The following is a 21,213-nucleotide window of genomic DNA, read 5'->3' on the forward strand; positions in this document are numbered from 1 at the left end:
GTGTTAGTGGGCTTGATCCTTGATGGATCGATGCCCATTTTGCGCATTGTATCTTGGTAAAGCAGGTTGAGGCTGCTGCAGCCGTCCATGAGAACTCGTGTTAGATGAAATCGATCAATTATTGGGTCGTGGACTAGTGTGGTTGACCCGCCATGACGGATACTGGTCGGATGATGCCTATGATCGAAAGTGATCGGGCATGACGACCATGGGTTGAATTTTGGGGTGACTGGCTCTATTGCGTAGACGTCCCTGAGCACGCGTTTGCGCTCCCTCTTGGGGATATGGGTGGTGTATATCATGCTCACCATTTTGATTTGAGGAGGAAACTTCTTCTGTCCCCCTATGTTCAGTGGACGGGGCTCCTCGTCGTCGTTCTCGCTTTGCGACCCCTTTTGTTTGTCTTCGGCATTTAACTTGCCGGCCTGTTTGAAGACCCAACAACTCCTGTGGGTATGATTGGCTGGTTTATCAGGGGAGCCATGAATCTGACATGGGCGATCGAGTATGTGGTCCAGGCTAGAAGGGCCTTGATTCTTTCTTTTATATGGCTTCTTCCGCTGAGCGTACATGGAGCCACTGAATCCGGCGTTGACCGTCGTGTTCTAGGTATTATCATTGTTGCCTCGACGTTTATGTTTGTTGCGTCGGGGCTTGACGTTGCTATTTCTGGCTTCCGAAGTGCCAGGTTCTCTTGTATTGTTATTACTGCGGGCTAGCCAGCTATCTTCGCCAGCGTAAAAGTGGGTCATGAGCGATGTGCGGGCTGCCATGGACTTCGGCTTTTCTGGACCGAGGTGTCGAGTGAGCCATTCGTCCCGTATGCTGTAAGGACCGGATTTTCAGGGTATTAATTTTTCCCAGAAAATGGCCCTTGTGCTCACCAGCCCCAGTATTATTATTAGCGGATGAGACACCAACTTGATACAGAAACTCCAAGCAAAGTATAAAATGTGTAGTACAAGACCATTCTGGCCTATGAGTATAATAAATCGTTTCTAGTGGTTGACGGCGGAAGCGGTTTGTGGTCCATCACTGTTTATGGGACTCCATTTCCCACAAGAACAGCTGACCTGGATAACTCCTATCTTCGTGCGGCTGCTATCACCATTGCGTAGGTTCCGGGGCTGTCATCGCAACGCTCGTCTCCATGCAAGAAATCTGGCCAAGACAATAGCCAGGGGCAAGCTAGTGAGTACATTGAATGTACTCGCAAACATTATGAACACAGGTATAATATAACAATTGATAATGATGCTCTGAAATATTCTATGATATCACGCCACTCACCACATAAACATCCATGATGCACGCAAGCAAGTTATTCATATACCACATGAATATGCAATAAGGGAGTAGAAATAGAATGCACCGATCGGGTGTCTGAAGCGACGCCTCGAAAGGATAATAATATAAAGCATGCCTCAGTCGGGCGTCTGCGCGACGTCACATAAAGGGCTTATAAAGGAAATAAGTAGCAAACATGGCACAGTCAGGCGTCTCCGCGACACCACATAAAGGGCTTGTAGAGTAACTGAATAACAAGCATGCCACAGTCCGGTGTCTCCGCGACACCACATAAAGTGCTTGTAGAGTAACTGAATAACAAGCATGCCACAGTCGGGCGTCTCCACGACACCACATAAAGGGCTTATATGAGAGTAATCACAATGAACATCCAGGAGGTAGAACCGTCCCAGGGATACTCAATAATTCAATTAATGTAAATGGTTAGTCCATAGTAATAGTGATCATAATCATCATAAGTCACAAGTCATGATCCATGTTCTCGTTCAGCAGTTTTTCCTACGAAGACCGACACTAAGACCGACCCTTGATCCATCCCAGACTATAGTCATTAACCATGGACACGGCTATTCGAATAGATATAATCTCTGCAGAGGGTGTACTCTTTACCCACGAGTAACGGATTCCTTTAGTCCATCGGGACTAATTCCGTCTACGGTCTTCTAATTGAAATCACACCTGACCGCACACACCAGCCTAACTTATGGGTGTCTAGAATCACCCACGACACCCGTTAAGCGAAACTCTAAGTGGGGAGGCTACAACCTCGATTAGCATGAGATCACAAAATTTATAACGCACGCAAACTAGGGGAGCTACCCCCTCGGCTCCAACTGGAAACACCCATGCCCCCGGACCAGGTGGCATGCCTACCGGATGCAGCCGGTATCTTCCACCATGGCCTCTCTGTACGGTGTGTGCTAGGAAGGGGTTGACAACTTACTGAACCGTACCCTACCTGCGGCAGGGACAAGTGGTAGTACAAAACAAGTATGGGGGTTACTGGAACAAGACTCGATCTATGGTCGACTCAGGAGGTTAAAGCATTTCCTGCATGATAAGAATAAGAAATATATTTCACACCAATCAGACAGAATCACCACTCATCATACCTCACCATGCCTTACCGGACACAACCATCTCGACGAAGAACTACAGACAAGCTCGTGTCTACCCAAGATAGAGGCTTTCCCGGATTCCATCCGGTAGGCATGAAAGGCATACGAGGGTGATTACTATCACAAACATATCAAATTCCAACAGCATGGAATCATCAATATGCAGTCATGAGTATGATCACATCATCACATAAAATAACGAATACTCCGAGTCAAGGTGGTGTTGTAACCGTATCAAACAAAACATAACAATATTATGCCAGGGTTCAAAATGATTGCCTTCAAGAGTATGCACGTGGGGGTGCATTTTTTTAAAGTTGCCTCCCTCTCCAAAACCCTATTTAAGAAAAATTCAAATTAACACATAGTTTCAAAACAGTACAAAAAGTTGTTTGAAATTTTTTCAAATAAACATGAAAATAAACTACACAAAATTTCAGAAACAGCAGAAAAAGAATCAAATCAATCGGACTTATATTTAAAAAGTTATAGCCAGTCAAAGTTTAGTCAAAACTTGTTTTTAATAAAAATCAAAAAAAGAAAACGGTTCGGTAGCACTTACGTTTTCCCCTAGTGAAGGCGTATTTTGTGGAATGCGCTTCCACTTAAAACACGCTTCGGCGGGCTGGGTTACTGATAGTGGGTCCATCGGGACGACTGGTCAGGTTTGACCAGTTGCCCGCGCCTCCTTCCTCCTCTGTCCGAGCGGAGGCGGGGCTCCGGTGATTTCAGCCGACGAAAGGCGGCTCCCCACGGGGTTTCGAGGGCTGGGATGGATCCGCCGGTCCAGGGCGGTCCTCCCAGTGGTCTCATGCTACGGTGGCTCCCGATCGTGTTTGAGAGGTGGGGTGGCTCTGCAGGATCGAGGGGAAGAGGATGGAAGCACGGGAGGGGTTAGGGGCCTCGGTCTTGGCCGGATTTTACCGGAACGTGGCGGCGGCCGAACCTGCCGGAGATGGGAGAGATGATGGCCTCTGGCCAAAATGGGGAAGGAGGGCCCTTCCTACCACTTGAGTAAGGCTGCTGACGAGCTAAGGCGTGATCGGGAGGGCTATTTATAGCCCAGAGAGGTCGGTTCCCACGGCCGTGGATAAGAAAACCGGTGAACCGCCGTTCTGTAGCAAGGGCGCGTGGCAATGGCTGGCGTGGTTTGGCAGGGCGAATGGCTGAGCTCCGGCTGTTCAGGGGTGAGCTGGCGCGTCGCTGTGGCTCGGGCGGCGCCGTCCATGGCTGGAGCCCGCTGTGGACGCCGGCGTGCCGCCAAGGGAGCTCTTACGGCGACGTTGTAGGGTGCCAGGGTGGCTTTTAGGGTTCTGGCGAGCGGGAGAGGGCAAGGCGTGGGCTCTAGGGGTCAGCAAAGGCCAGGGGCCAGACGCGGCAACTCGGGCGCACGCACGTGCAAAACGCGCGCTCTGGCCGCGCCCAGAGCAGGCACGCGAGGTGCTCGGCAAAATGCCAATGCTTGCCAGGGGGCTCTAATCCACATGAGGTTTAGCAGGGTGGTGCTATAGACTAAGGTAGAGCCATGAGACATGTTGTTTAGACAAAGCAAGCAGGTTCAAAATGCAAACTAGTTTTCATGCCAATTCTGTTCATGAACTCAAGGTGTTCGACAGAATGCTATGGTCATCTAGTCATCTCTTGGGGTGGCCAAAAACTCCAGATCATAGTCTCTTTAGATGATAAAAAGGGTGGCAAGGTTAGTTTGACAAAAACAAAAACTCCCTAGTGCAAGTTTTTGAGAAAACCAAATCTGGACAGAAAGTAAATGGCATTATTGCATGGACCAAAAATACTCCAATGGGTCCAATCTCCTGGACTTAAGGGTTTGGTAGGGTGGACTATAAGCAGGAAAGATCTCAAGGGCACTAGAGCAAAACAAAATAGAGTTGCAGTAGAAAATACCAACCTGGGCCAGAGAGCAAAAGAGGGATTTGCTAGGGGCTGTTTTGAAAAAGAAATACTCCTACTATCTCAAAATAATATCACAAAAATAACCATCCTACCCATGCAATAAAATGTGGCTACAGGGAATGGGCAAATAAGTGGCGTAAAACTACAATGTGGAATACTGGCGCTGCGTGGAAAAAATCCATGGTTGAGCAAAACAAGAAATTTCTACTTTTGGTTATAGTGAATTTAGAATAAATTTCTAAATTTCTAAAATACGCTGGTCGTACCCAAGAGCACGCTCCTCTCTCTGACTGACAGATGGACCTGGGGCCCACTGTTAGTCTCTTCTTCGACATTTGGCTCTCTCTTCTTCCTCTCTCTCGCGCGCTTTCCCGCGCTTTCTCCACCGGCGACGTCTAGCGCGTAGGGCACCTAGGCCGTACTGCGGTAGTGTGCAGCGTGCTAGCTGCTGGTGCAGCATGCACTCACCTCGCGGGCCAGTGCGCTATCAGCACTGCTCGCGGATTCGCCTCCGAAAACCGGCGATCGAGTGACAAGTGGCGCTGGTGGCCTTCGCCCACCGTACACCGATCTTGAGCTATAAAATGACAGAGGTGCTCCTCTCTTCCTCCTCACACCTGGCCTCACTTCTCCTTCTCATTCCTGCTCCTCCATTTTTGTTTACAGGAGCTCGAGACGAGGCTCTAATGGCGGAGGCGATGCCGGACTGGTACATGATCCTGATGTGCGGAGGGTTGGCGGCATTGCTGGGGTTCTCCATGCTCTTGTGCGCGATGATCCTCGATGATCGTCGTGATGCTGCTGTTCGAGTGTTAGCTCTCCGCGGTGGCGGTGGTCATGAGGATTAAGTGCGGTGTCGGGTGCTAACTGTTGTCAGTAAGTTGGAGGCAACTTGCACCCGAATAATTATCGACAAATCTCTCCTTTGGTGACTGTGGTGTGCTAGGGGGGGGGCTGATCAGTTAGGTGCAACATGTACACGTGGATTTGTAATTAGTGCATGTGGTCGAGTGGTTGGGGTTGCGAGTCTGCTGTAGTGGTGTTGCATGAATAAAAATCTATGACGTGAAGAGACATATCCTGTAACAACTCAAGGAAAAAATCTCACCTCAGAAATTACCGAGAGTGAAATCAGTGAATCAAAATTTTCAGCAGTAAAAACTACTCACATTAATTGAAACCAGATATTTAAGCCGTTGCACAAATTTAGGATACCACGCATATGTCGCAACACATAAATAAGTGCCGGGGAACAATAAACATAGCAGTGATGTCTACAATGAAAACGGTAAATAGACGGGGTCCTGAGAAAACGTCTCTGGTACTAGGGCACACTCTTCTTCTATTGGGGGCAGCGGATTGACAAGACGATGAATTCGTCCCTCCTGGTTGGGCCTCAGTGGTCTGCCGATGGCGATTTGAGGATTTAAATCAGCGAGGCTCTGGAGATAACCCATCACCCGCTGGGTCAAATGCCCTTGAGCGATGACATACTGGACAAGGTTGGCCAGCACTGGGTCTCTCTCAATTCGTCCACCGGGAAAGGATGCTACTTCTCCAGGTGCTGCATGACTCGGGAAGTAATAATACCCTTGTTCGCTGGCATAGGGCACCGCGAATCGACGGTGAGCAAGCTCTTTGTACGCAGCAGCTTCTACGGCCATTTGCGGAGTCGGCATAGATTTTCCCACGAAGGAGACTCTGTTGGGTCTTGGTTTGGGTTAGCGGGAGGGATGTGCACCACTGCCCAATATTTCGAGGTGGAAGGGGTGATCCTCGATTTGAGCCACTCGTACTGGGATGGATGGGTAGAACTCATGGTACTGCAGGTAAAGTCCCACAATATTTTATAAAAACTACCAGGGGTTGCATCTGGAGTTCTTTGATAAATACTAGGGCTCGACATGGCAAAGAAATGGCGGTGAGGATTGTGCACGAGGAAAGGGATGCTTGGTAAGGTCACGAGGTGGCCTTTTATATAGCATCTGGGCTGGGTCATTTATCACGGTGAGGGGCAACTAGTCTGTTGGTTCTGCTCTATGGGGTCGGGGTCAATGCCACAGATCCACATATCTCACAAAAGTGATGTATTACTGTGGGTGTCGTCGGGGTGGTTTTTGGTAGCTACACCCGGATTTAAAAATGTAACCGTACGCCAACATACTTATGCATGGCTATAATTTAAAATAGGGGCGCATAAGCAGACAGTATTTAATTATGGCGATACAAGATCATACAATTACAGGGCGTGGACATACTAAGACTTGGTACTACTCGAGTGACTTAGTCTACCTCGTTTATATCTAAGCAGGCGTACCTGGTGGACATCGAGGCTTCTCCACGGGTTTCACCGTCGGGGTTAGCTGGATGGAGATGAGGGGCTGCAGGGTCGGGATAGTGATGATGACCATCGCGGGGGTTGTTGGCCACAATCCTGTTGGAGCATGTTCCCAAAAGGTGACGAAGCACTTCTGGGACGCAAAGCATTTTGGTCGACGACTGGGGCAGACCTCAAGGACTCGATCGGTTGTCCGAACAGCACGACTGGGTTGTCAGCGTCGGGCTCATCTTCTCCTCTTGCCGGGGCTCGGCGAACCAGTTCTCCACGAGCTGCGATCAGATCAAGGGTGATTTGATCGAATAGTTCCTCTAGTGCACTTACATAGCGCACCAGATGCAACAATGCAGGATCCGTCTCGTGATCTCCGTTGGCAACCTGGGGTGGCCTACCATACTCGTCACGGCTGGGGTTGTACTAGAACGAGCGACAGTTAACTCTGGGTGACAAGTGCCGGAGTTGAACTATAGCCTCTTGAGCAGCTAGTTGGATGGCTTGTGGCTCAAAGGAAGTTGTCCTTCCGGTGAACCTGTAGGGGCGTTCTGGCGATAGACCCCTACCATACACGTGCAATGTGGCCCAGAATTGACGGCTCTCACCGCTCATGGGCCCTTGGTACACAACATATTCTGGGGGATCTTCTAATGCAAAGGCACGGTGGGGGAGGTTTGCTAGCACGGTCACAAAACCTCCAGGGTTGATTGGTGTGGTCTCATTGTGCACAATGGGGCCAGGCATCTTGGCTTGGTTTTGGCTTGGAGACTGTGTTGTGCTGGGTTGGGGCTAGCGTGCCCTTTTATAGAAGAAGGGGACGGAATCTTCCTTCGCACGCTTGCGAAAGAGACTATTTAGGTGTCGGTCACTGGCGCGTGATTGACAGGCTAGGCTGATAGGATGGGCACTGACTGCCAAAAGGTGTCGGGGTCACTGTGTGGCTATCTTACATGAGAAGCTTGGCCAGGGTTAGTTTTAGGTCTGGTGGGTTGGTCAACCTAGGTTTATGGACCTGGCCAAGATAGGATTAGCCAATGGTCAGCCTGTCTCTGATACCAAGGTTGTCAGGACCGGATTTTTAGGGTATTAATTTTTCCCAGAAAATGGCCCTTGTGCTCACCAGCCCCAGGATTACTGTTAGCTAATGAGACACCAACTTGATATAGAAACTCCAAGCAAAATACAAAATGTGTAGTACAAGACCATTCTGGCCTATGAGTACAATAAATGGTTTCTAGTGGTTGACGGTGGAAGCGGTTTGTGGTACATCAGTGTCTATGGGACTCCATTTCCCACAGGAACAACTGACCTGGATAATTCCTATCTTCGCGAGGCTGCTATCACCATTGCATAGTTTCTGGGGCTGTCATCGCAACGCTCCTCTCCATGCAAGAAATCTGGCCAAGACAATAGCCAGGGACAAGCCAGTGAGTACTTTGAATGTACTCGCAAACATTATGAACACAGGTATAATATAACAATTGATAATCATGCTCTGAAATATTCTATGATCTCACGTCAGTCACAAAATAAACATCCATGATGCACGCAAGCAGGTTATTGATATACCACATGAATATGCAATCAGGAAGTAGAAATAGAATGCACCGATCGGGTGTCTGATGCGACGCCTCGAAAGGATAATAATATAAAGCATGCCTCATTCGGGCGTCTGCGCGACGTCACATAAAGGGCTTATAAAGGAAATCAGTAGCAAACATTCCACAGTCGGGCGTCTCCGCGATACCACATAAAGGGCTTGTAGAGTAACTGAATAACAAGCATGCCACAGTCGGGCGTCTCCGCGACACCAGATAAAGGGCTTGTAGAGTAACTGAATAACAAGCATTCCACAGTCGGGCGTCTCCGCTACACCACATAAATGGCTTATATGAGAGTAATCACAGTGAATATCCAGGAGGTAGAACCGTCCCAGGGATACTCAATAATTCAATTAATGTAAATGGTTAGTCCATAGTAATAGTGATCATAATCATCATGAGTCACAAGTCATGATCCATGTTCTGGTTCAGCAGTTTTTCATCCGAAGACCGACACTAAGACCGACACTTGACCCATCCCAGACTGTAGTCCTTAACCATGGACATGGCTATTCGAATAGATATAATCTTTGCAGAGGGTGTACTCTTTACCCACGAGTAACGGATTCCTTTAGTCCATCGGGACTAATTCCTTCTACGGTCTTCTAATTTAAAACACACCTGACCGCACACACCAGCCTAACTTATCGGTGTCTAGAATCACCCACGACACCCGTTAAGCGAAACTCTAAGTGGGGAGGCTACAACCTCGATTAGCATGCGATCACAAAATTTATAACGCGCGCAAACTAGGGGAGCTACCCCCTCGGCTCCAACCGGAAACACCCATGCCCCCAGACTAGGTGGCATGCCTACCGGATGCAGCCGGTATCTTCCACCATGGCCTCTCTGTACGGTGTGTGCTAGGAAGGGGTTGACAACTTACTGAACTGTACCCTATCTGCGGCAGGGACAAGTGGTAGTACGAAACAAGTATGGGGGTTACTGGAACAAGACTCGATCTATGGTCGACTCAGGAGGTTAAAGCATTTCCTGCATGATAAGCATAAGAAATATATTTCACACCAATCAGACAGAATCACCACTCATCATACCTCACCATGCCTTACCGGACACAACCATCTCGACGAAGAACTAGAGACAAGCTCGTGTCTACCCAAGATAGAGGCTTTCCCGGATTCCTTCCGGTAGGCATGAAAGGCATACGAGGGTGATTACTATCACAAAAATATCAAATTCCAACAGCATGGAATCATCAATATGCAGTCATGAGTATGATCACATCATCACATAAAATAAGGAATACTCGGAGTCAAGGTGGTGTTGTAACCGTATCAAACAACACACAACAATATTATGTTAGGGTTCAAAATGCCTGCCTTCAAGAGTATGCAAGTGGGGTGCATTTTTTTAAAGCTGCCTCCCTCTCCAAAATCCTATTTAAGAAAAATTCAAATTAACACATAGTTTCAAAACCGTACAAAAAAGTTGTTTGATTTTTTTTCAAATAAATATGAAAATAAACTAGACAAAATTTGAGAAACAACAGAAAAAATCAAATCAATCGGACTTATATTTAAAAAGTTATAGCTAGTCAAAGTTTAGTCAAAATTGTTTTCAATAAAAATCAGAAAAAGAAAATGGTTCGGCAGCACTTACGTTTTCCCCTAGCGAAGGCGTATTTGGTGGAATGCGCTTCCACTTAAAACACGCTTCGGCGGGGCTGGGTCACTGATAGTGGGTCCATCGCGGCCCACTAGTCAGGTTTGACCAGTCACCGGCGCCTCCTTCCTCCTCTCTCCGAGCGGAGGCGGGGCTCCGGTGATTGCCGCCTATGAACGGCGGTTCCCCACGGGGTTTCGAGGGAAGGGATGGATCCGCCGGTCTAGCGTGGTCCTCCCAGTGGTTGAAGGGCTGGCGGGGACGAAGGGAGTCGCCGACAGTGAGCTCCACGGTGGACGGTGGTTTCGGGAGAATTGGGGTCTCGAGCTACGGTGGCTCCCGATCGTGTTTGAGAGGTGGGGTGGCTCCACAGGATTGAGGGGAAGAGGATGGAAGCACGGGACGGGTTAGGGGCCTCGGTCTTGGCCGGATTTTACCGAAACGTGGCAGCGGCCGAACCTGCCGGAGATGGCAGAGATGATGGCCTCTGGCCAAACTGGGGAAGGAGGGGCCTTCCTACCACTTGAATAAGGCTGCTGACGAGCTCAGGCGTGCTCGGGAGGGCTATTTATAGCCCGGAGAGGTCGGTTCCCGCGGCCGTGGATAAGAACACTGGCAAACCGCCGTTCTGAAGCCAGGGGGTGCGTGGCGATGGTTGGCGCGGTTTGGCAGGGTGAATGGCTGAGCTCGGGCTGTTTAGGGGCGAGCTGGCGCATCGCTGTGGCTCGGGCGGCGCCGTCCGTGGCAGGAGCCCGCTGTGGACGCCGACGTGCCGCCAAGGGAGCTCTGAAGGCGGCGCTGTAGGGTGCCAGGGTGCCTTTTCGGGTTCTGGCGAGCAGGAGAGGGCAAGGCGTGGCTCTAGGGGTGAGCAAAGGCCAGGGGCCAGACGTGGCGACTCGGGCGCACGCACGTGCAAAACGCGCGCTCTGGCCGCGCCCAGAGCATGCACGCGAGGTACTCGGCAAAATGCCAAGGCCTGCCAGGGGGCTCTAATCCACATGAGGTTTAGCAGGGTGGTGCTATAGACTAAGGTAGAGCCATGAGAGATGCTGTTTAGACAAAGCAAGCAGGTTCAAAATGCAAACTAGGTTTCATGCCAATTCTGTTCATGAACTCAAGGTGTTCGATAGAATGCTATGGTCATCTAGTCATCTCTTGGGGTGGACAAAAACTCCAGATCATAGTCTCATTAGATGATAAAGAGGGTGGCAAGGTTAGTTTGACAAAAACAAAAACTCCCTAGTGCAAGTTTTTGAGAAAACCAAATCTGGACAGAAAGTAAAGGGCATTATTGCATGTACCAAAAATACTCCAATGGGTCCAATCTCCTGGACTTAAGGGTTTGGTAGGGTGGACTATAAGCAGGAAAGATCACATGGGCACTAGAGCAAAACAAAATAGAGTTGTAGTAGAAAATACCAAACTGGGCCAGAGAGCAAAAGAGGATGATTTGCTCAAAATTTTCAATGAACTCCAATGGGTTTTTGCATAAAGTTGAATTATATACTCCTACTAACATCTCCCTACTTTGGTGGAATTTTAAAGCAGTATTTGAAAGGGTTGTAGTGCAAATGGAACCCTAAAACTTATGAAAAATTACTTCAAAAGAAATAAAGCTCAGGAAAAATGATCGTAGAAATAATTCCACTGATAGAAGAAATGCTCTTGGGAAGATATACAAGTCCAACAATATTTTTGAAAGGTTTTCACTTGGGGTGAAAACTCCACAATTTAGGAGAAAAGAGTGGTTCTGAATTAAAGGAAAATCCAAAAAATAAAAATTTAATCTCCTGGCAAAATTTTAATTAATAAATCATGGTTAAACTTTTCGGGTGTTACATATGGTAGGTTTAAATGCCACCAAGGCTTCGACATCCGGACAGTCGACGATCTGGTTCTTTTTAGTTAAGAACCTAGTCCAGAGTTTCCTGGCTGACTCTCCAGGCTCTTGAATTATGTGACTTAAGTCATCGGCATCCGGAGGTTGAACACATGTACCTTGGAAGTTGTCAAGGAAGGCTTCTTCCAAGTCCTCCCAGCTGCCAATGGAATTTTCGGGCACGTTGTTCAGCCAGTGTCGGGCTGGCCCCTTGAGTTTTAGGGGGAGGTATTTAATGGCATGAAGGTCATCGCCGTGGGCCATATGAATATGGAGAATGAAGTCTTCAATCCATACCGCGGGGTCTGTGGTTCCATCATTTGATTCGATATTCACGGGTTTGAACCATTCTGGGAATTCGTGTTCCATGACTTCATCAGCAAAGCAGAGAGGGTGCGCGGCACCTCTATATCGGGCCAGTTCGTGATGTAGTTCGAATGGAGTCCGTCTACGGCTTTCGGCTCGGACATAATTGTACTTGCCATTTTCGGCTTGATAGCCGTTGTCGCACGTCGAGGCACGCCCCCGTGATCTGTAGATCGATCTGGTCAGACATGTTTTATTCTTCAGGCCCTATCAGAGATCATACGTGTATCCCTGAGCAGTTTTGTCTCTGCCTTAATGGCGAGGTAAGGCGGGCTGGTGTTCGGCTTGTGTTGCCGCTTTGTCCCGGTCACGTGGCGGTCGATCAGCCGCATTGTGCGCTGATGGCGTGGGCTCCAGCGCCTCGTCATCGAATGGAGGTAGTAATTTGCGCTTCGGGTAACTTTTGAGTGGTCGCTTGAGGCCGTATTCTTCGGCTTCGAGGATATTAGTCCATCTATCATTGAGAAGATCTTGATCAACTTGAAGCTGTTGTTGCTTCTTTTTTAGGCTCCTTTGCAATATCTATCAGCCGGCGCTTGAAGCGCTCCTTCTCGAGAGGCTCCTCAGGCATGATGAAATCCTCGGTGCTGAGGCTTGCCTCATCCTCGGAGAGTGGAAGGTAATTACTGTCCTCCGAGTCTTCATATATGGCCTGTTTGTCAGGGCTGACTCGCCCATCTCTTCCCGTTCGTCCTGTTTGGAAGTTGGCTGAATAGGGTCTTCATTGTCTTCGGCACCGTCCGGTGTGTTATCTCCTCCTGTGCCAGTGTTGTTGTGTTTGCTGCGGCATGACTTAGAGCAGCGTCGCTGATGCTGGCGCTTTGGTTGTATCTCGGGAGGTTTATCCTCAACCGGATCTTCCTTATCATCGCCGCTATTCTCTTTTGGTGCATCCACCATGTATAAGTCAAACGAGGAAGTGGCCGTCCAACGTCCGGTAAACGGTGGGTTTTGGGCCTCTTCTCCGACATCGTCGTCCATACCATCGATGTCGTCAGAGCCTGAAAAAGAAGCACAACAGCTTCAAGTGGCTATTAAGTGGGCGGGGGGTGGGAAGAGAAATTCTCCGCCATCGGCCTCCAGTTCGAACCGGATATAATTCGGTTGTGTATCCCCCGCTAGGGAGTGTTTTTAATGAGTTTAGCACGTCGACTAAAGGTGAGTGTCGTAAGATGTCCGCGGAGCTGAATTCAAGCATCGACGCCTGATCAAGGTCGTCATGCGCAGACGCACAGGCTTTGGAACCTGTAGCCAGAAACGTGTCTGGGGTTCTAGTAACACAGACCTCACTTGAGGTAGGGTCTGTGTGCGGCTCCAACACCGCTGGGTCTGCGGCCTCCGTGGCGGGGTTGAGCCCCCCGTCCTTGGATGGCGTGATCTGCTCCGGATCTAGAGCCGGACCGGTTGTAGGTTCCATCTCTTGGGTGTGGTTCGATGATGGATTTAAGTCATGTTCATCGTGCTGTCATGGACCGGCTACTGCCACGGTCTCGAATCCGTCGAAGATCATGTCTCCGCGGATGTCCGCGACATAGTTCAAGCTTCCAAATCTGACCTGATGGCCAGGCATGTAGCTATCGATCTGCTCTAGATGGCCAAGTGAGTTGGCCCGTAGTATGAAGCCGCCAAACACGAAGATCTATTCGGGGAGGAAGGTTTCTCCCTGGACAATGTTTTTGTGGACGACTGACAGGGCCATCGAACCTCTTGACAATGACATAGTGGAACTCTCAATGAAAGCACCAATGTCGGTGTCAAAACTGGAGGATCTCGGGTAGGGGGTCCCGAACTGTGCGTCTGAGGTTGATGGTAACAGGAGACAGGGAACACAATGTTTACCCAGGTCCGGGCCCTCTCGATGGAGGTAAAACCCTACGTGATGAGTATAGGGGTTACAACAGTTGATCTACCACAAGATCGTAATGGCTAAAACCCTAGAAGTCTAGCATATCTGATTATGATTGTTCTGTGTCTCTACAGACTAACCCCTCCGGTTTATATGGACACCGGAGGGGACTAGGGTTGTATGAAGTCAGTTACATAGAAAAGAATCTTCACATTGGGATGCCAAGCTTGCCTTCCACGCCAACGAGAGTCCCGTCCGAACACGGGAGATAATCGTTAGTCCAATATCTTTACAGCCCATCAGTCCGGCCCATGCACCATAGTCCGGCCATCCGAATACACCCTAGTCCAGGACTCCCTCAGTAGGCGCACCCTTCGATCATCATCCGCAGCTACCCTTTCCGTCCATTCATCGCGACTTTCGGATCCTCCGCCCTATGCTTCTCACCTGGGCCTCCCCTACGTCGTCCCTGGCTCGCCATGGCACCTGCGCCGGCGCCGGCTCCGGCCGTGGCGGTGGTCGCAGCATCGGGGGAAACCGTAGCAGCTGCCTCCCCGCCTCGCTGGCTGGGACGCATGCTCGTGGGCCACGCTGCTGCTGGGCTTGGGCCTCTTACCTGGGCCGCACCGCCCATGTGTCAGCCCAGTATGGGACGGTCTGCTGCTGAGCCAGCCTGCCCGCTCGTGGGCCTATATGGCCCCTGACCGGTTTCCCCCGCTACGCCCCTTCGATCCCTCCCACACCAAACCCTACACAAACCCTCGCACATCCCCACCCCGCCGCCAACACCCCCCGCCCCTCTGTGACACCCCAAATTTTTGACCTTGTTTTATTAATTAAAATTTTTTTGCCAGGAAATTAAAACTTTTACTTTCTGGGCACCCTTTTTATTTTTGAACCTTTTTCTCCCTTGTTATTATGGAGTTTTTCCCCCAAATTGAAAACTTTGCAAAATATGTTATTGGACTTGTTTAACCTCTCAAGAAAAACTTTTCTTTTATTAGTAGAACTAATTACATAATTAATTTGCTTGAACTTTATTTTCTTGAAATATGATTTTTAAGGTTATATGGCCATATTTGAACTACAACCAATTGATAAGTTCATTCAAAAATCCCACCAAAATTTGGAGATGTCATGTGATGTTTTTAAATCACTTTTATGCAAAAATATCTTTTATTCTTGTAATATTTTGAGTTCTGCATCAATTTTTCTTCTCTGGTCCAGAGTGCAATTTTGCACTGCAACCCATTTAAATATTTCTTTCTAGCCTCCACCAAAATTATGGGATGTTGATAGTAGCTTATGATTCAACTTTATGCAAAAAAACACCCAATGATGTTATTTGAAGTTTTTGAGTGAATCAACCTCATTTTCATTCTGTTCCAACAAGTCCAACCCATTTTTGGATTTTATTTCATTTATTCTATTCCCCAAAACAATTCTGTCAATTATTTTAAGCCTAGGTGATTTGCAAAGCAAGTACCTAATTTCCTTTGAGTTTTGATCTCAAACCAACTCCTCTGGATAGTCCTTAGCACCCACAACATAGAACCATCAAGATCCACTCTTCTTCTTTTCAAAATTTTCAAGTTTCAGCCTCTGCAAGTTTGGACCAGATTTGCCAGATTTGGTGAAATTCATATCTACACTTCCCAAAAAATTCCACCAAAATTCAGACAACCTCTAGTTGTAATGAGAGACCACTCCACCAAAAATCAGCTCAAGGAAAAATCCCTACATGCCTAGATCATTCGGTCGAACACTTGGCGTGCACTGTTTTTGCTCATGTTCAGTAAATTCAGAATTTACAGTGTCGTTTCCCCGACAGAACTTCAGTCACATGCCCACTGTGCATTTGGCTCGATGCTCGCAGCCCCTCCCTCTTGTCCGGAGCTTCACACGCGCGCTTGGCGCCTTCCTGGCGTCGGTGGCGCCCTGGCCCGCCTGCGCCGGCGTGCTTTGCGGCGGCAGAACCACCATAACGGCCGACAGGAGGCAACACCGCGGCAGAACGCCGTTCGGCGCCGCCCAACCCTCCTGGTAGCTCCGCGTGGCCATCTCCTTGCCAGTGCACGCATGCAGCATCGTCGCTGTGGCCTGGCACGCGCAGAGCGCTTCTCTGGCGCCAACGGGCCATGCTGCCGTTCCGTCGAGGGCAGGCCGTAACCCTCCCTCCCGTGCTGAGTTGGACCCTGTAATGGCACCACTGCTCCACCTAGGCGATGCTCAAGCTCCTAAGCCGACCGTCCCGCCACAGCGCCGCCGTAATCACCCGCCGGACTTATCCGTTCACGGCAACCACCTCGGACCGGCTATAAATAGCACCCCCGAGCTTGCTCTCGCCCCGCACAACTCCACCACCTCACTAGACCCCGCCTAGCCACTGGGAGAGCCTCGAGGGGCCTTTCTTCTTCGACTCCGGCCACCTCCGTCCGCCGCGGGCTCCGGCAACATTCTCTTTGGTGAGAACCTCTCCGCCGCCCTGCTCTTGCCCGTAGCCCCGTAGCACCTCTAGTAGGCTAACCCCCACTTCAATTTGAACACCGCAGCTCCCTCCGGCAAGATCCATGACTGCCCGAACCGTCGTCCGCCGGAGCAAGGGCCGTCGTCGACACAGTGCTCGCCGGCGACCACCACCACCTCCCACAGACACGGAATGGCGCCCTGAACACGGAGGTACTCTCCGATCTCCCTGCCTCGCCGTGGATCGCCGCCGGCGACCACCGCGGCTCTCGGGCGCTGATGAGCTTCGTCCCCCGTTTGAACATTCAAACCTGACGAGTGGGACCCGCCCGTCAGCCTCTTAGTTCTTTTTAAACGAACCGTTTTCTGAAGGCGTCCTCTGCAAAAGTACGTCTCCCCTCTGGGCCGGCGTATTCTTAATCGAAACGTTTTCTATTTTTATTAGTTAGCCCCTGGGAACTTTCTGTTTCATTACAGATGAGTCCCTAGATTAAAACTCTTATAGCTTTTAAACAGAATAGGATTTTTGATTGATTCTTTTTCTGTCCTCTTTAAATTTTTGTCTAGTTTTTTATCATATTTATTTGAAAAAAAATTGAACAACTTTTTTGTGCTGTTTTGAAATTGTGTGTTAATTCAAATTTATTGAAAATAGGATTTTGGAGAGAGGAAGAAAACTTTCAAAAGTTTTGGAGAGCACCCCCACCTCTTCACACCTTGAAGGCAAGCATCTTGAACCCTGGCATAATATTTTTGATGTGTTGGTTGACACGATTATAACATCACCTTATTTCAGAGAACTCGTTATTTTATGTGATGATGCGATCATTTACATGAATGCATATTAGTGATTCCCTCGCTGTTGGAAATGAATATACTTGTGATGGTAAGCATCCTCATGTGCCTTGCATGCATGCTGGAAAGGAATCTGGGAAAGCCTCTGCCTTGGGTAGGAGTGAGCTTGTCGCCGGTCCCCGTCGGGACGGTTATGTCCGGTATGGCATAGTAAGGTATAATGGGTGGTGATTTCGTCGGTTGAAATATATTTGATATACATGTCATGCAGGGAACTCATAAGCCTCCTGAGTCGGCCATAGATCGAGTCTTGTTCCGGTAACCCCCATACTTGTTTCGTACTGCCACCGGTCCCTACCGTAGGTGGGGTATGGTTCAGTAAGTTGTTAACCCTTGTCTTGGCACACACCGTACAGAGAGGCCATGGTGGAAGATACCGGTTGTAGCTGGTAGGCATGCCACCTGGTCCGGGGGCATGGGTGTATCCGGTTGGGACCGAGAGGGGGGCACCCTTTAGAGCGCGCGATAGAAATTTGATCCCATGCTACGCGAGCTTGTAGCCTCCCCACTTAGAGTTTTGCTTAATAGGTGTCATGGCTGATTCCAGACACGAGTAAAAGCTGGTGTGTGCAAGTCAGGTGTGTTCCAAATAAAAGACTATAGACGGAATTAGTCCGATGGACTAAAGGAATCCGTTACTCGTGGGTAAAGAGTACACTCTCTGCAGAGATATTAAACCTATTCGAATAGCCGTGTCCATGGTTAAGTATTACAGTCTGGGATGGGTCAAGTGTCGGTCTTAGTGTCGGTCTTCGGAGGAGAAACCACTAAACTCGAATATTGATGATGACATGTGATATATGATGGTTATGATTGTTATCATTATGGACTAACCGTTTGCATTGTTTGAAATAATGAATATCCCTGGGACGGTACCACCCCCTGGATATTCACTATGATTATGTTTATATATATGTAAGCTCTTTATGTGGCGTCGCTCAGATGCCCGACTGTGGCAAGTTCGTTATTTCATTTACTTACAAGCCCTTTATGTGGTGTCGCCCAGACGCCCGACTGTGGCATGCTTGTTATTTTATTTACTTCATAAGCCCCTTATGCGGTGTCGCTCAGACGCCCGACTGTGGCATGTGTGTTATTCCATTTTCTCATAAGCCCTTTTTGTGGCGTCGCTCAGACGCCCGACTGTGGCATGCTCGTTATTTTATTTACTTTATAAGCCCCTTACGTGGTGTCGCTAAGACGCCCGATTGAGGCATGCTCACTTTTACTATCCTTTCGAGACGTCGCTTCAGACATCCGATCGGTGCATTTTATTACTATTCTGTCATTACCTATTCCTGTTGCATATAAATAACCTGCTTGCATGCATCAAGATTTTATTTATGACTGACGATGTGATCATAGAATATTTCAGTGTATGCTGATCAATTATATTATACCTGTGTCCTTAATGTTTGCGAGTACATTCAAAGTACTCACTGGCTTGTCCCTGGCTATTGTCTTGGCCAGATTACTTGCTTGGAGAGGAGCATGGCGATGACAGCCTCGGGACCTAAGCAACGGTGATAGCAGCCTCGCGAAGATAGGAGTTAACCTGGTCAGCTGTTCCTGTGGGAAATGGAGTCCCATAGACCGTGGTGATCCACAAACCGCTTCCGCCCTCAACCACTAGACACCATTTGATGTACTCATAGGCCACAATGGTCTTTTACTACATATTTTGCACTTTTGCTTGGTATTTCTGTAACAAGTTGGTGCCTCATCAGCTAACAGCAATCCTGGGGCTGGTGAGCACAACGGCCCTTTTCTGGAAATGAAAGCCCAGAAAACCGGTCGCGACAGACTTGGTATCAGAGCCAGGCTGACCATTGGCTAATCCTATCTTAGCCGGGTCTATAAACTTAGGCAAACCAACCCACCAAACCATAACCAAACCCCAGCCAAGCTTCTCGCGCAAGATAGCCACACAGTGACCTAACACCTTTTGGCAGTCGGTGCCCAACCTATCAACCTAACCTGTCGCTCATACGCCAGTGACCGAATCCTGAATAGTCTTTTCACAAGCGTGCGAAGGAAGACTCCGTCCCCTTTTCTATAAAAGGGCACGCTAGCCTCAACCTAACACTACACAACCTCTACCCAAACCGAGCCACAATGCCTGGCCCCGTCGTGCACAATGAGACCACAACAACCAACCTTGGAGGTTTTGTGACCATACTCGCAAACCTCACCCGCCGTGCCTATGCGTTAGAAGAGCCCCCAGAATATGTTGTGTACTAAGGGTCCATGAGCGGTGAGAGCCGTCAATTCTGGGCCACTGTGCACATCTATGGTAGGGGTCTAGCACCCGAACGCCCCTACAGGTTCACTGGAAGGGCAACTTCGTTTGAGCCTCAAGCCATCCAACTAGCTGCTCGAGAGGCTATAGTTCATCTCCGGCACTTGTCGCCCAGAGTTAACTGTCGCTCGTTCCACTACTACCCCAGACGTGAAGGGTATGGTAGGCCACCCCAAGTTGCCAACGGAGATCACGAGACAGATCCTGCATTGTTGCATCTAGTGCGCTATGTAGGTGCACTAGAGGAACTGTTCGATCAAATCACCATTGATCTAATCGCAGCTCGTGGAGAGCTGGTTCGTCGAGCCCCGGCGAGAGAAGAGAACGAGCCCAACGCCGACAACCCAGTCGTGCTGTTTGGACACCCAATTGAGTCCCTGAGATCTGCCCTAGCCGTCGGCCAAGGTGCTTTGATGACCCCAGAAGTGCTTCGTCTCCTCTTGGGAGCACACTCCAACGGGGTTGTGGCCAACAATCCCCGAGATGGTCATCATCGCTACCCCGAGCATGCAGCCCCTCAACCCACTCCAGCTAATCCCGACAGTGAGACCAGAGGAGAAGCCTCGACATCCACAAGGCACGCCCGCTTGGATATGAACGAGGTAGACTAATTTACTCGATTAGTACCGAGCCTTAGTACGGCCACGCCCTGTATTTTTGTGTCGCCATGATTGAATGATGTTTGCTTGAGCGCCTCGATTTTTTGTACCATACTTGTGTGCGTCGGTGAACGGTTGCATTTTTCTTCGAGCGTACCAAAAACCAACCCCGGCCACACAAAGTTTGTGCTATGAGTAAGCTTTTTGATTCCAACTAACAGGGAAGATATTTTCAAAAAAAATCAACCCTTATCAAATCTCGAGGACGAGATTTTTCTTAAGGGGGGTAGTGTTGTGACACCCCAAATTTTTGACCTTGTTTTATTAATTAAAATTTTTTGCCAGGAAATTAAAACTTTTATTTTTTGGGCTCCCTTTTTATTTTTGAACCTTTTTCTCCCTTGTTATTATGGAGTTTTTTCCCCAAAATGAAAACTTTGCAACATATGTTATTGGACTTATTTAACCTCTCAAGAAAAACTTTTCTTTTATTAGTAGAACTAATTACATAATTAATTTGCTTGAACTTTATTTTCTTGAAAGATGATTTTTAAGGTTATATGGCCATATTTGAACTACAACCAATTGATAAGTTCATTCAAAAATCCCACCAAAATTTGGAGATGTCATGTGATGTTTTTAAATCACTTCTATGCAAAAATATCTTTTATTCTTTTAATATTTTGAGCTCTGCATCAATTTTTTTTCTCTGGTCCAGAGTGCAATTTTGCACTGCAACCCATTTAAATATTTCTTTCTAGCCTCCACCAAAATTATGGGATGTTGATAGTAGCTTATGATTCAACTTTATGCAAAAAAACACCCAATGATGTTATTTGAAGTTTTTGAGTGAATCAACCTCATTTTCATTCTGTTCCAACAAGTCCAACCCATTTTTGGATTTTATTTCATTTATTCTATTCCCCAAAACAATTCTGTCAATTATTTTAAGCCTAGGTGATTTGCAAAGCAAGTACCTAATTTCCTTTGAGTTTTGATCTCAAACC

The sequence above is a fragment of the Triticum urartu genome, chromosome 5A (genome assembly GCF_056163025.1).
Source record: "Triticum urartu cultivar PI428250 chromosome 5A, HENAU_Tu73, whole genome shotgun sequence".
Lineage (NCBI taxonomy): Eukaryota > Viridiplantae > Streptophyta > Magnoliopsida > Poales > Poaceae > Triticum > Triticum urartu.